General features: G+C 39.7%; 1 protein-coding gene across 12 annotated transcripts in view; it reads left to right on the top strand.

The window, feature by feature from the left end:
• LOC103465714 (pleckstrin homology domain-containing family A member 7-like) overlaps nucleotides 1-12,703 on the top strand; it is a 151,876-nt gene that overhangs the window by 42,538 nt on the left and 96,635 nt on the right. Inside the window, exon 1 of one of the 12 annotated variants that reach the window (XM_081607734.1) lies at nucleotides 5,352-5,433. The exons of the other annotated variants lie outside the window; for them this stretch is intronic. The gene's annotated coding sequence lies outside the window, so the exon portion shown is untranslated. Of the gene's footprint in view, nucleotides 1-5,351; nucleotides 5,434-12,703 lie in introns of those variants that run through there. 12 annotated transcript variants of the gene reach the window in all.

Here is a 12,703-nt window from a genome sequence, read left to right as displayed (position 1 = left end):
AGACCAATTATGGTTTTAGACTGGAAGTTGGAGTTCCTGGTGAGAAACCAGCATTTACAAGGAGAACACTCAAACCCCACGCAGAAAGACTCCAGATCATTTGCAAATTTTGTGCAGACTTGCAAGTTTCACCTATCCCCGCAACATTTCCGCAAATCAGACCAATTACCCTAACATTTTCTCACCAATTGGTGCAACTTGGCTGGATTTGGACCTTTTTCTCCCTTCTAATTTATTGAAAGCTAAGCCTGCAAGTTGAAGCATGTGTGATGCTAAGTGGTAACATTTGCCTCTTTTCTTTTTTTGCGACAACTATTTGATATATTTTCACAGTATAAGATTTGCTTATACTGTGTATACAATTAATGTGGGATATTTGTGGGACAATGCCTGGAATAAACCAATACTCTTTAATTTCTGGACAGAATTTGTGGTCACTCGCTCTGTTTCCATTATAAATGTGTACAAAATATTCTTGATATTTGGAAAATGTAAAAGAAAAAGGGAATTTTACACTTGCTGTGTTTACATTGAATAAGAAATGCGATTAAAATCACACGTGAATAAGTTTGTTCACGTGATAAGTCATTAAAAAAACAAGCTGTGCTTTTATCCTCCTACCGCTTCCTGTTGTCTTTGTTTTTTTTGCCAGTAGTAACATCCAGTTGTTGACGACATTAACTTGTATGATGCGAAAAAAGTGTTACCTTTGCAGTTTTGTGAAATGCGCTAATTTTGATGCAGGAAAAAATCAACCTCAACCTTGGGCAAAAACTTTTTTTATCAAAGAATGTGAGAGGGTGGGGGGGTTCCCCAAAATTGCCTGGTTTCTATAAAGTACATTTATTTTCATAATTCCTGTTACTTTTGCTTTGCACGTTTAAAATAAATCTATATTGTCACAGTAGAAAGAGCAAAGAGTCTGGGAGAAGACGTTAGATCAAAGGACCATGATGATGTAGGGCAGGGGTACCCAAACTACGGCCCGCGGGCCGGATCCGGCCCGCCTCCACATTTGGTCCGGCCCCCTGAACAATACCTGAGAATATTCAGATTTTTTTTTCATTTACCGTATTTTCCGGACTATACGTGGATACGTTATATGTGGATTTTTCTTCAACCACCAGGGGGCTCTTTAGCAGGAAGTGAATCAATGGAAGTCTGGTTACTTGCGCCAACACTGAGCCCACAAGCAGCAAAATGAGGAAGAAACAGATCAGATGTCTTTGGAAAGTTTCTTTGCAAAGGGGAAAAGGCCCAGGGAAGAGACAGCAGAATGGATTTATCCCGGACCGGTAGGTGAGTCCCACATTACAAGGCGCTCTGCGTAACCGGCTGCTAATGAGGCAATGAAGCTTCAAGCTGCTTCGCCACATAGAGACCAAGCAGGCTGTGGATATAAGCAACACCTCGGGTGTTATTGTCTCTCATCACTCCCAGATGGGACCGTCTCGTTGCAGAGAAACAAGCTCAGGGCTCCCGTTAGTCATTATCGTGAGTTAAAATTTTCACGAAAGTAAAATGTTCGTTTTTGTGGCGCCTCTGTATATTATTTTCAAGGAATATGTAAACGTTACCATAGCGACCAGAGTCCGAGCGTTTGGGCTGCGGTCAAGAGGAGAGGAGTAGAGCTCTTGAGCCTTAAGTCTGGTTTAGACGGCAAAATTTAAGATTGTCGGCCGATTCTCCAAACCTCTGTGACCACAGAGCTGATAAAAGTACAACAGGTTCGATCGGTTCGTGTGTCCAAGGCAGGAGCAACACGAACCGATTCCAGTCACGAACATCCCGATTCCAGAGGATAATCCAGTAAAACCCCCAACATAGCGGGAATTTAGAATAACCAAACACGGATGACGATGTAGAAGTGTAGTGTGGAGTCATTTTAAGAGATAAAAAACGTAACAAAAAGTAAAGGCGGTGGGTAAAAGACGACAGTAGCAGCTGCTCTATTTGCTGCACTATGATTTGGAGGTGAATATGTTTTTTCATAGTTAACATTTTTAACTGAATAAACATAATAATGACCTTTAGATTTAATAATAAACATTTCCACATACATCTCCAATATCCACCGGACTCTCAGTTGCGCAATATGTCAGCTGTTTGGGATTCCCCTCTGTTCTTACGTCACCGCGCTTTTTGATTGGCTACCCGTCACATTCAACAGGTTGTTTTCTCGTTCCAAGTCAGGGAAAACCCACAGGCTGCGATAAAAGGGCCAAGACAACCCAAATAGGGCATATTCAGTATTTAATGGGAACACCAATATGCAGAAGCCTTATCTGACTGTTCATCTCCCCTCCCCCTCTGACCCCGGGCCGCAACAAAATGTCCAAGTCTTGACCGGTCCGCTGTAATAAGCAGGTTGGGACCGCTGATTTAGCACATGCTAGTAGCAACACGAAGGATCAGCACTTTTACTGTTACAGTTACCGTTCGGAAACTACCGTAATCAGTTCTGTTAAATCTAATCTTGGCAACTTTTTTCTTTTTCAACCCTAATAAATGTGATATTCAATTGACCTGTTATGACTCAAATTTTGGGTGTCCGCCCCCCGCTGCTGCAGTTGCATCGTTGTGGAAAACCGGCAGAGATATCTGAGGCTTAGATGTATGTTTACTGATTAAAAAACAAAAAAGCAACTTTGGGGTTGTGGCTTATAGTCCGTTGCGGCTCATAGTTGGGAAAATACGGACTATAATCCTTGGATTTATTCTGTGAAGAACCCAAAGAGGGTTATTTGATTGTGCTTTCTGGAAAACAATATATATTTACATTTAGGCACTCCTGCAATTGTCACACTTTTTCTCTTACAAACTGACTCCGGCCCCCCACCAGAGAAGGAAAACGTTATGTGGCCCTCACAGGAAAAAGTTTGGGGACCCCTGATGTAGGGTCTTCTCAGGTAATTATAACTTCACTAGAAAAAGAGAAGGCATAGGTGGGATCCGTAAAAAAATCTGCAACTTTGAGAAAAAAGTTGTAATTTTAGGCTACAACAATCACATAAAAAAAAACCATGACAACCCTTCCTGGTTTGCCTGACTGTAGACATATCATCAGATGTGTCTCTGCTTGTAATTATTTGTAGATGTTCACCATCTGCAGAAGTGGAAGGAGCGGCCTGCACCTGCAGGGCGGAGGGTTGGGGAGGGAGATGAGTGAGTCATGCTCTAGACCACTGGGCAGGTCAGCGACCCGTCAGCTCGTACACAGAGAGAAAGTAGACAGGAATCCAGGAAACAGCCCCAAGCCTCAAATCAAGCTAACCACAGCTATTCACTCCCCCTTCTCTCTCTCTCTCCCTCTCTCTCTGACTCAGACTCTGAATGCTCCACTTGTAGACTGATCACCCCGTGAATTCAACGAAAATGTGACATTTAGCTGCACGAAGCCTTCATACTGGCGCGCGTTAGCTACGAGGTAAACAAACCGAATACCTGTAGGGGATGAGCCACCAACCTTTGTTCTTGTCTTCTTAAGTTTTAAATCTTAAGGGTTAGGATTTCTGGTACAAAGTGACTGCTGTGGAGAATCGAAAGATGATCAAATGTCTTGATGGAGCCGAATCATTTTAAAATTAGCCACCCTGAAAGGATCATTTAAAGTTTTTGAGGTGAGGTCCTGTGAAGTAATTTCTACTTCTTACCTGTAATTAAATTGTAGATATTATATCCGTCCTCAAAACAGTGAAACGGCCAATCAGAGATGCCCTCTTGTTTTGGCTGCTTTTTGTAAATTTAAATCCCCCTAATTGAAAATATCAACTCATATCTGTTACCTGCTGCAACGCGCTAAAATAACTCTTTACATTATTAGGAAATTTGAGAAAGCATTGCAAATATTTCTGTTAAGAAAAAGCATACCTTGAATTTCAGGTTTAATCAAAGCACATTTTATTTTGTCTTTGTAAGAACTTTAATACCTGTTAATTCCTTTATTCTCTTCATTGTGAGCAGGATGTTTTGTTTTTATTAAGTGTAAACAGGTTCAAAAGTAATTAAAAATCCCATCATAATGAATGAAGTGCAGTTGGTTCAGTAAATGAACAACAAGTTAGCTTCTGAGCAAACAGAACAGGAAATGTTTTTATTCTTAGAAGCCAGAAGAACCTCTGAAATGATGCTGCTAGCTTAACAGTGGAAGCACATCTTATTTATTTTCCAAAATTTAACTGGTTGATAATTATGTGGAAGGAAAACATTTACAGCACATTACCAGAGTTACAGTCTGTACCTTGCATACTGACTGGCTTTTAAAGGAAAAGATAAAGAGGATTCTTAGACAATAAGTCTGAGTCAACTCTTTAGTGTGCAGTTGTCCAAACCTTTATCTACAAAATCAGAACTGGTCCAATTGAAAGCATTTGTGGGCCACAGAAATCCATTTTTAAAACAAAATTAAATAAAAAAAACATAAATATTAATTCATTGTGCCAAAAAAGATTATTTCATATGATACTGCCCCTTTAAGTCAAAGGTTTATGTCTTTGAAGTACAATTATCTGTTTTTGTGAAAGATGTTTAATGCAAGTGAGAGTTTGAAACTCCTGTCACCATTTTTGGAAAACGGTGACAAACCTATGAGGTTTAACAAGTTGAATATTTTTCCCAGTCTAAAGGTGAGAGGCTCTCACTTATATGCTGTTACTCTCCCACCACACTGAGGACTTCTTCACTTTTCTTTGACGCATGGTGTCTTTCTACTGCAGATCAAACACAATAACTTCATAGAGCCTCACTTCAAAACGTCAGAATTATCCCTTGAAAGTGGTTCACTGAATAGTAATTTTTTTCCCCTCCTTATTTTGATTTTTAATTATCTTCCAGTTCACTGGGGGATTCTCTTCACTTTCAAATGCCTTTTTACACCAGAAAACCAGCTTCGGAGTAAAGCAATGACATTTTCACCTTTCCTTCTGACAAAGGAAAGCCCATTTTAGTTTCCAGTTAATGTTTAAGGGAACATTTTATGGACTGCAAAAGAGTCCACTGGAATGAAGGAAGGTCTGATAAGGACTTAGTTTGCTGTCTTTTTCATTTTTCACACCGATACATTTCTTGCACTTTCCAAGTTTCCAGACATGATCTGCGCACACATCTTTGACTGATAATCCACAAACACGAGGCAGTAACATTACGAAACTAGAACAGTTACTGTTTGATGAGGTTCGTTGCCCAATCTCAGTAAAAGTTTACTGATCCCTCACTGAGTCCACTTCAGTTAATGATTGGCTCACCTGTCAACAAGCTCATCGCCGAACATTGCCAGGCTCCTCCCCCCACTCCGCAGCCGCCTAATCCAGCGTGTTTCAATTCAGACGACAAGGTGCTCATTCGCCGTTTGAGAAATCCATCAGCCAGACTTTGTTGTTTGGTCCGCTAATCCATCATAAGCCAACGGCGTTCAGTCAACCATGGAGGCTTGAGGTGAGCTCCGCGGCTTAATGAGGGCCGGCATGCGCGCATGTTCGTGTGTGTTTGCCTCGGTGTATTGATGGTGTTTGTGTGTTTTTTGCGTGTCGGTTTACATTTCCCTCGGGTCGTCACGCCTGCCGCCTTTGACCCACGGAGGAAAGCGGTCGATGAGCAGCAGACTTTGTTGAAGAAGTTTACAGAGAAGTGTTGCATCCGAGGTAAACAATGCAGACAATGTTGGGAGATGGTAGTAGGAAAGAAGCACTGGACAGGATGTGACAACAGCTCTGTTTCTGCAAATATAACAACATGTCTGCATATAAGAATTTTATACTGCTGTGTTTATATATGTGTGTGTGTATGCGTGTGTGTGTTGGTGGGTTTGTGTTTAGCAGCTTCACAGCAGCTCAGAGGTGTAAATGGATTTAGGTTGGTGGCCCAGCAGGAGGTAAACGGAGCAGCTTGTATGAACATCTTTACTTCAGCACTGAACATGAGCACGGAAAGAAAAACATTTACGCCTTACGCTCTTTTCACTGTTTCACATTCTGACGTATTAAAAACCAGGGATGCACCGATCCACTTTTTTCACCTCCGATATCTGATGTTAAGTATCGGCTGATATCGATCCGATATAGAAAAACAGTTGAAACTGTTTCTTTTATTAAAAAGCATATATAAATGTATTGAATTACAAATTTATCTGATAAGTCTGCACCAGCACAGCTCACTGAAACACACCAATAGCTTCTTTAGTCAAACTTGTAAAAACAACTTTAATTTGTTCAGTCAGTCCAGATAGCAGCAGAACAGCCAGTGTAAAATAAATAATAGAGAAACTGACAATAACAATAGGTTGACTACTTTGGTCAAACATGTTAAAAATAAACTGCAGGGGTGCTGTGGTGGCGAAGCACAACCCACGTTCTGAAGCCTTAGTCCCCATAGCGGTGGTCACAGGTTTGATTCCAAGCCTGGCAACATTTCCCGCATGTCTTCCCCCTCTCTGATTATCCTGTTTCCTGTCAAACTACTTTCAAATAAAGGCTACTAGAGCCAACAGAACCTTTAAAAAATAAACTGCAGTAAAACTTCTTTCTAATGGTTCAGAAAGTGCAGTTAGGAAATTTAAATATAATGTGGAATAAATAATAAAGCCTGATGTCGCTCAGAGCACAAATCATAGAATTAGACTGAATAGATCTGCCTTTATGGATCAGGCACATCGTCAATTGGGTATACCCAATCTAGAATTTTTTCTATATCGACACTGATACAGATATTGATATCAGATCGGTGCATCTGTAATTAAAACTACATTTTATTGGGATGTTATGTATTGTACAAACACAAAGTTGGGTAAGTTGAAAGAAAGGAATGTATAGTTTTAAATTTTTTTTACATAATAAAATCTAAAATCTGACATTGTATTCAATGTGTTGCTTTAAGTCAGGGTTGGTTCAAAATTATCATTTTGGGTCAAATAAAAATCACAAATGTTCTGTATCAGAATGAATTGATTATCCTAAACTAGTGGTTCTTAACCTGGGTTCGATCGAACCCTAGGGGTTCGATGAGTTGGTCTCAGGGGTTCGGCGGAGCCTCTGCTGCGGAGGTAAAGATACACTTGTGTAAAGTCGTGATGACGCCCCGCTTTGCCATCACTTGCTGCAGAGGATCACGTTACATTGATTAGCCAATCAGAGCTGCGAGGAGCACTGATTGAAGGAGTTCCACTCAGCATGGATTTGAACTTGTGTCTTTAATTACTTCAGCAAAGCTCACAGTTTTTACCAAATTCTGAAGACTTTGGTGTACTTCTAAATCTGCTCCTTAGTCGCATTTTTTCGGGGTTGCTACTGCCTCTAGTGGTGTGGAGGTGGTAACACAACTAATATAATTACATTACTAAATCAGAATATCGCAAAGTCTTTATTATTTATTATTAATTTTTCATTCTCTTAAGAATATAGAGCTAATTAAATGATCTAAACAAAACCTTAAAGTGGTTCCAGTTTCTCTCAATGGCCAACCTGTTGAAACTGTGGCAAATTTTAAATATCTTGGGTCGTTCCTGGACAGTCAGCTCAACTTTGCTGAAAACACTGACTATATTTTGAAGAACTGTTCTGAGACTCTACCTTTTAAGAAGACTTAGTGATCTTGGGGTGACCCAACTAGATTTTAGTTGGGTCACCCCTATGTCTTGAATTTGGGGGGGGGGGAAATCAGATTTTATTTATCACTACAGAAGGGTTCAGTGAATGCGCATATGAAACTGGTGGGTTCGGTACCTCAAAAAATGTTAAGAACCAATGTCCTAAACTAACCCGTTAACAGTCTGTTGAAACATTACTCAGTAGCTGTCTCTGCATTTGATGACTACTTCTTGAAATGAAATAAAATCAAACATCTTTACACATTTATTTAATTTGGCGTTACACCGATAGAAACCGCTTCCATTTGAACAATAAAATTATATTTTAATACACAACTGTTATGTTAAAAGTTGTGTTTATGTGTCCTGCCACAGTCCAGAGGGCCAAATTAAAACTAATGTATTTAATAACTGATTAAAGAAGCAAAAAAAAAATCTGCTGAACATCAATGCTATTAAACTTGTTTAAAGGTTGACAGTGTGTGTGTTTGTTAGCCGTCGTCTCCGGTGGGATCCGGCTTCGCTCTCCTCTAGAGTGTTGACATTCGGCTCCGACTGGACGTTTGCCAATACTGACACTTTGACAGAGCGAGCCCCCCCTATCCCCTCCCTCTGCCTGTGGATCTCTCATGCCACAAAGTGTCAGGCTTTCACAGCAGCGTCTACTAAAGAGCAGAGCTGCAGTTGTTTTTGAAATTGTGGTTTTTCTCTGTGGTGGGAGTGATGTGGCAAAAGAACTGTTGATGCCAACTATATGTCACAACACGGGCAGAAAGCATATGAAAGGCAATTATGCTCTATTCTGTGAGAGGAAGAAATACAAGTCATAGAAATAATGGAAGAAAACCAAGAGGAACTGATCAGGCTTTGTGTTTTTTTTACTCTTTAAGCTCCACTTGTTGTTTCTGAATTTTATTTTTTATGGCTATAAAACATGCTAACTTAGTGGTGTTGCTTTAATGAAACCTTGGCGATAGAAGAAACAAAAAATAGTTACAGATTCTTTTGATGGAGGAAGTAGTTTTAAATACAACAGAAATGGAAAAAATCAAAAGCTTATTCCTAATTTTTTTATTCAGGATTAAAGTATTTCCTATTTCTTAATTCCCAAGATATGTACCTAAAGCTGCCACTCAGATTCTTGTGTAGTCTAAGTTTCCATTTCTCAAAGTAGATGTTAATATATATCTGAATATTATGACACGGTATTATTATTAAATGTTGTTTAGAATATGCTTGTCATGAACTTCAAAGGGAATCTGAAGATTTTCAATCATTAAAGTTTTGCCAAATTTAGGTATTTAGTAAATATTCTTTTTTTTCCACTCTGATTTGTTGAAGCAATTTCCAGAAATATCCCTTTCAAACATTAATGTCAACATGGCTGAATCTTGTTTTTTTAAAGGTTTTGTTGGCTCTAGTGGCTTTTATTTGAAAGTAGCCTGACAGGAAACAGGAATGAGAGAGGAGGAAGACATGCAGCAAATATCGCCGGGCCGGGAATCGAACCTGTGACCACCGCCACCAGGACTAAGGCTTCCATATGCGAGTCGTGCGCCACCACAGCACCCCATGGCTGAATCTTGTTCACATTTTAGCTTTAGTCTTGTTTGACTGATTGATTTATTTATCTGGGAAAATCCAATGGAACTGACTTAGCTTGAGGAGCAAACTGGGTCAGTTCAGAATTGGTTGTCGAATGTTAAACAAACTGCATTTAAGCTAATTAACTCAACTCTTCTTCCGTCGTCATGATGGTAAATTAGGCTGTTGCTCAACTCCACATCCTCATTTTACATTCTTGCAGTCAACCATTGTGTGTAAATGTCACCCCTTCTTATAATTCTTGTCTCGTTTCAGTCCAATGCATGGGACAACGTCAGTACATGAAAACGGTATCAACACGCTTTGTTTTACGCAGCAAAGGGTTAGGGGTGAAATGTATCAGGAAGCAGCTGGAGCTTAGTCTTTTTATGTGTTTATCATAGTTGCCCGCTTTGGAAAAAGAGAGAGGATTAATGCGCTTATGTTGTTAAACAGTTTGTAGAAAGTCACCATAAATTTTCATCTAAAATTTGATGGGAAATTGGTTTATTGCTCTGTGTAATGTAAAACAATGTGGTGTACAGATGAATAAACGGTAGATAAACTACAAAGACTTACACTTTGTGGCTGAGGAAATGCTGGGGGTTTCTATGCGGGTCTTGGCTCTGAATCATACACAAACTCTCTCATTCCCATTGAGGTGTTTTCACATCTGAGTTATTCAATCCACTTTCCCCTTTGGTGTATGTAGAGGTGAAAACACCAAGCGCACGAAGCTGCGGAACAAACCAGCCGTTTGGAGGATGCGGTCCCTGCACGGGTTCACACCAAACGCCCAGTGGTGGGCACCGCTAACTAAGATGTTAGCTGTGCTAACCCTAAAGCACTAATCATAAGCATTGGTTGTGCTAATGCTGAAGCATTACACCAACACAGTTGTTAGCAGAAGCTAATTCTAAAGCGCTAATTTTAATTTGATTTATATCTGACCTTGAAAGACTACAAACCGTTTGAGCACCAATTTAATTTCGATGTTATAATTTGCATGTTATATACTGCCCGACAAAACCATGAACAAGTTTACTTTGGCGGGTTTTTTGAGTTACTTACAGATCTAGAAAGTGTGTATTTTAAGCTAAGATAGAAGTTCTTGTTCTTTCAAAACTTTTCTTTCAGCTCGAAGAAAGCCCGACAAATAATGACTTTATTTTCTGTGTTAAGAAGCAGTTAATCAGCACGGGGCGCAGCGCTGCTCACCGCCTCGTCACACTCATCTCACACTAAGCAGGGCCGAGCCCTCGGCCTGGCAGACGTAGATCTGCATACTGGTGGCATGCTATGTGTCTTCATAGTGTTTTAAAAACAACAGTTCTGCAACTCACCCTGAGAAACTGAATAAATATTCCTGCAGACATGAATTCCTCCCATCATATAAGATGCAGTTGTTTTTTTTCCACCTTTCTTTTGTGTGATCCGCTCTTCAGCTAATTATCTATTATTATTTTTATACACAATCCTTTTCTAAGCTAACTGCACGCGTTGCACTTTGAGCTCACGTCACGGCAAATAAACGTTACACGCGACACCTTGCCGACCATCTGTGTGAGAGTGACTGAAATGAAGCGATGTTTTCCTTGCAGTGCCCCCATATTTACAGTCATCAGTTTGTTTGCAGTTGACGCGAATCTGGGGCGGGAAAGCCACAACCCCATACTGCCATTCCTTAGATAGATGTGGAGGATCTTAATACATCACCCGCTCCGTTCGCCATCTGTTAGTCACGGAAACCTATTGAGCCCGCCAGACTACCAAGTGTCACATTACGCCCCAGCTGGCCCCGGCCATGTGGGCAGCAGAGCAGTAATCCCTGCCTAATCTGAGACAGCTTTGTGTGCAATCAACGAATGCACTGTATATGCATGAGGAGGCAGAAAAAACCCCATCAAAAAATCTACATGTTATTTAGTCTAATCAAGACAAGCGAATGAGATGGAAAAATGAAAATCTTATGCATTTATGCTAGCTCGGGTTCAGGATGCGTTTGTGTGCTTCTTGATGATGCCGACGACTGCGTGGAAGCATACGTGTGGTGAAACGTTTACTCGTGCGGGTTTTTTGCACGTGCGACTTTGTGAAGTCCGGTGCTGGCATGTTTGACACGCCGGCAAGGCGTAAATGTGCAGCCCATTGGGGAGGATGACAGCAGAAAGTAGGACAAACGGTGTAGCCCCAACAGGTTTCCATCGCATGCATTTCACTTCCCACACTGGCAGCATCAGACAAGAAGAAAGTCTGTCTCACTCCAGTCTCGGCGGACCGGGCGAGGGAAGCGTGGGCTGCTGCAGAAACGGAGTGACTCTCCTTGGTGTCATTGGGTACACTAGATATGTTTTCTGCTCCTCCTAATGAGATCTAAATTGTTTTTTTTTGTTAAACCAGAGTTTGTGCAACAGAGGGTCCATGGTTTCTAATAGTTCATATATTCAGCTTCTCCTAAAATAGATTCTGGCTTAATGTAAGGAGCAAATTAGAAAAGACAATGAGTATCCAGAGATAAGACAGAAAGATGAGGGGAGTATTTTTAGTTCCTGAATTTCCCTGCTTGGAAACTTTTTCTGTAGTTTGTGGGCAAATTGGCTCCATGGGTATTAATAGAAATGAAGTGAATAGCCTAGATGTTTGATGAAATATGCTTTTAAGCTTGATTTAGGTTTTTCTGTCTTCTCAAATGTTGTGATTGTTTTAGCTGCGTGTAGCAGGTTGAAACCAACAGAGCAAGGCCAGACTTGATAAAATGCACATTGTCTTATCTCATTGTAGCTAAAAAAAAAAAAAAAAAATTCTTTCTTTTTTGTTTTGAAAGTAAGAAACAATAACTCCAACTCTTTCATTGTTTTAGCTGCTGTTGTCCTCACTCTCACAACTAAACTGTATTACATGTTTCTACTGTAAATTTAATTTGAGAGTCTAAGTATGGAAACTAGTAATAGCAAATACTTTTTTTTAAGACTTTAATTTTTAGTATCTAAAAACAAAAAAAGCTCAGAAATCTTAAAGGACATGTGATTATCTCCAAATAGCTCTAAATACATGTGTGAATTTATGTGTAGCATTGAAAAAAGTTACTTTAAAGTGTTTTAATTTAAATCAGAGAGTGTTGTGATATATAAATCAAGTATCCGCCTGATCAAGGAGTTCTTTTGGAATTCAGTATAATGAATTAACAGCACGAACTACAAATTAATTGTGTAATCAAGGTTAATTTAATTTTCAATTAATAATCTTTCTTTTTTCCTAATGATGTAATTAAGTAAAAATGAACACAGAAATAATGTACTGCACAGCAGAACATCTGAGAGTGGGAGGTTCTTAAATGGGAAATTAACCTTGAAGAATATTTAAGATGCTTAAGAATCAAACTTTTGTCAAAACCTGTATCTTTAGCTGAAAGATTATAACTTCAAAAGTCAAAATTTTTAATTAAAAAAAAATATTTTAATTATCTGGGGGAAATTAAAGCTTATCTGTCAGAAAACCAGAAAAGAGGAAGCCTACTTTGTGGTCCGGAGTCGGTTAATA

This window comes from Poecilia reticulata, chromosome 6 (genome assembly GCF_904066995.2).
Source record: "Poecilia reticulata chromosome 6, P_reticulata-male-v2, whole genome shotgun sequence".
In the NCBI taxonomy this organism is placed as follows: domain Eukaryota; kingdom Metazoa; phylum Chordata; class Actinopteri; order Cyprinodontiformes; family Poeciliidae; genus Poecilia; species Poecilia reticulata.
This window is presented reverse-complemented; position numbering and strand designations above follow the sequence as displayed.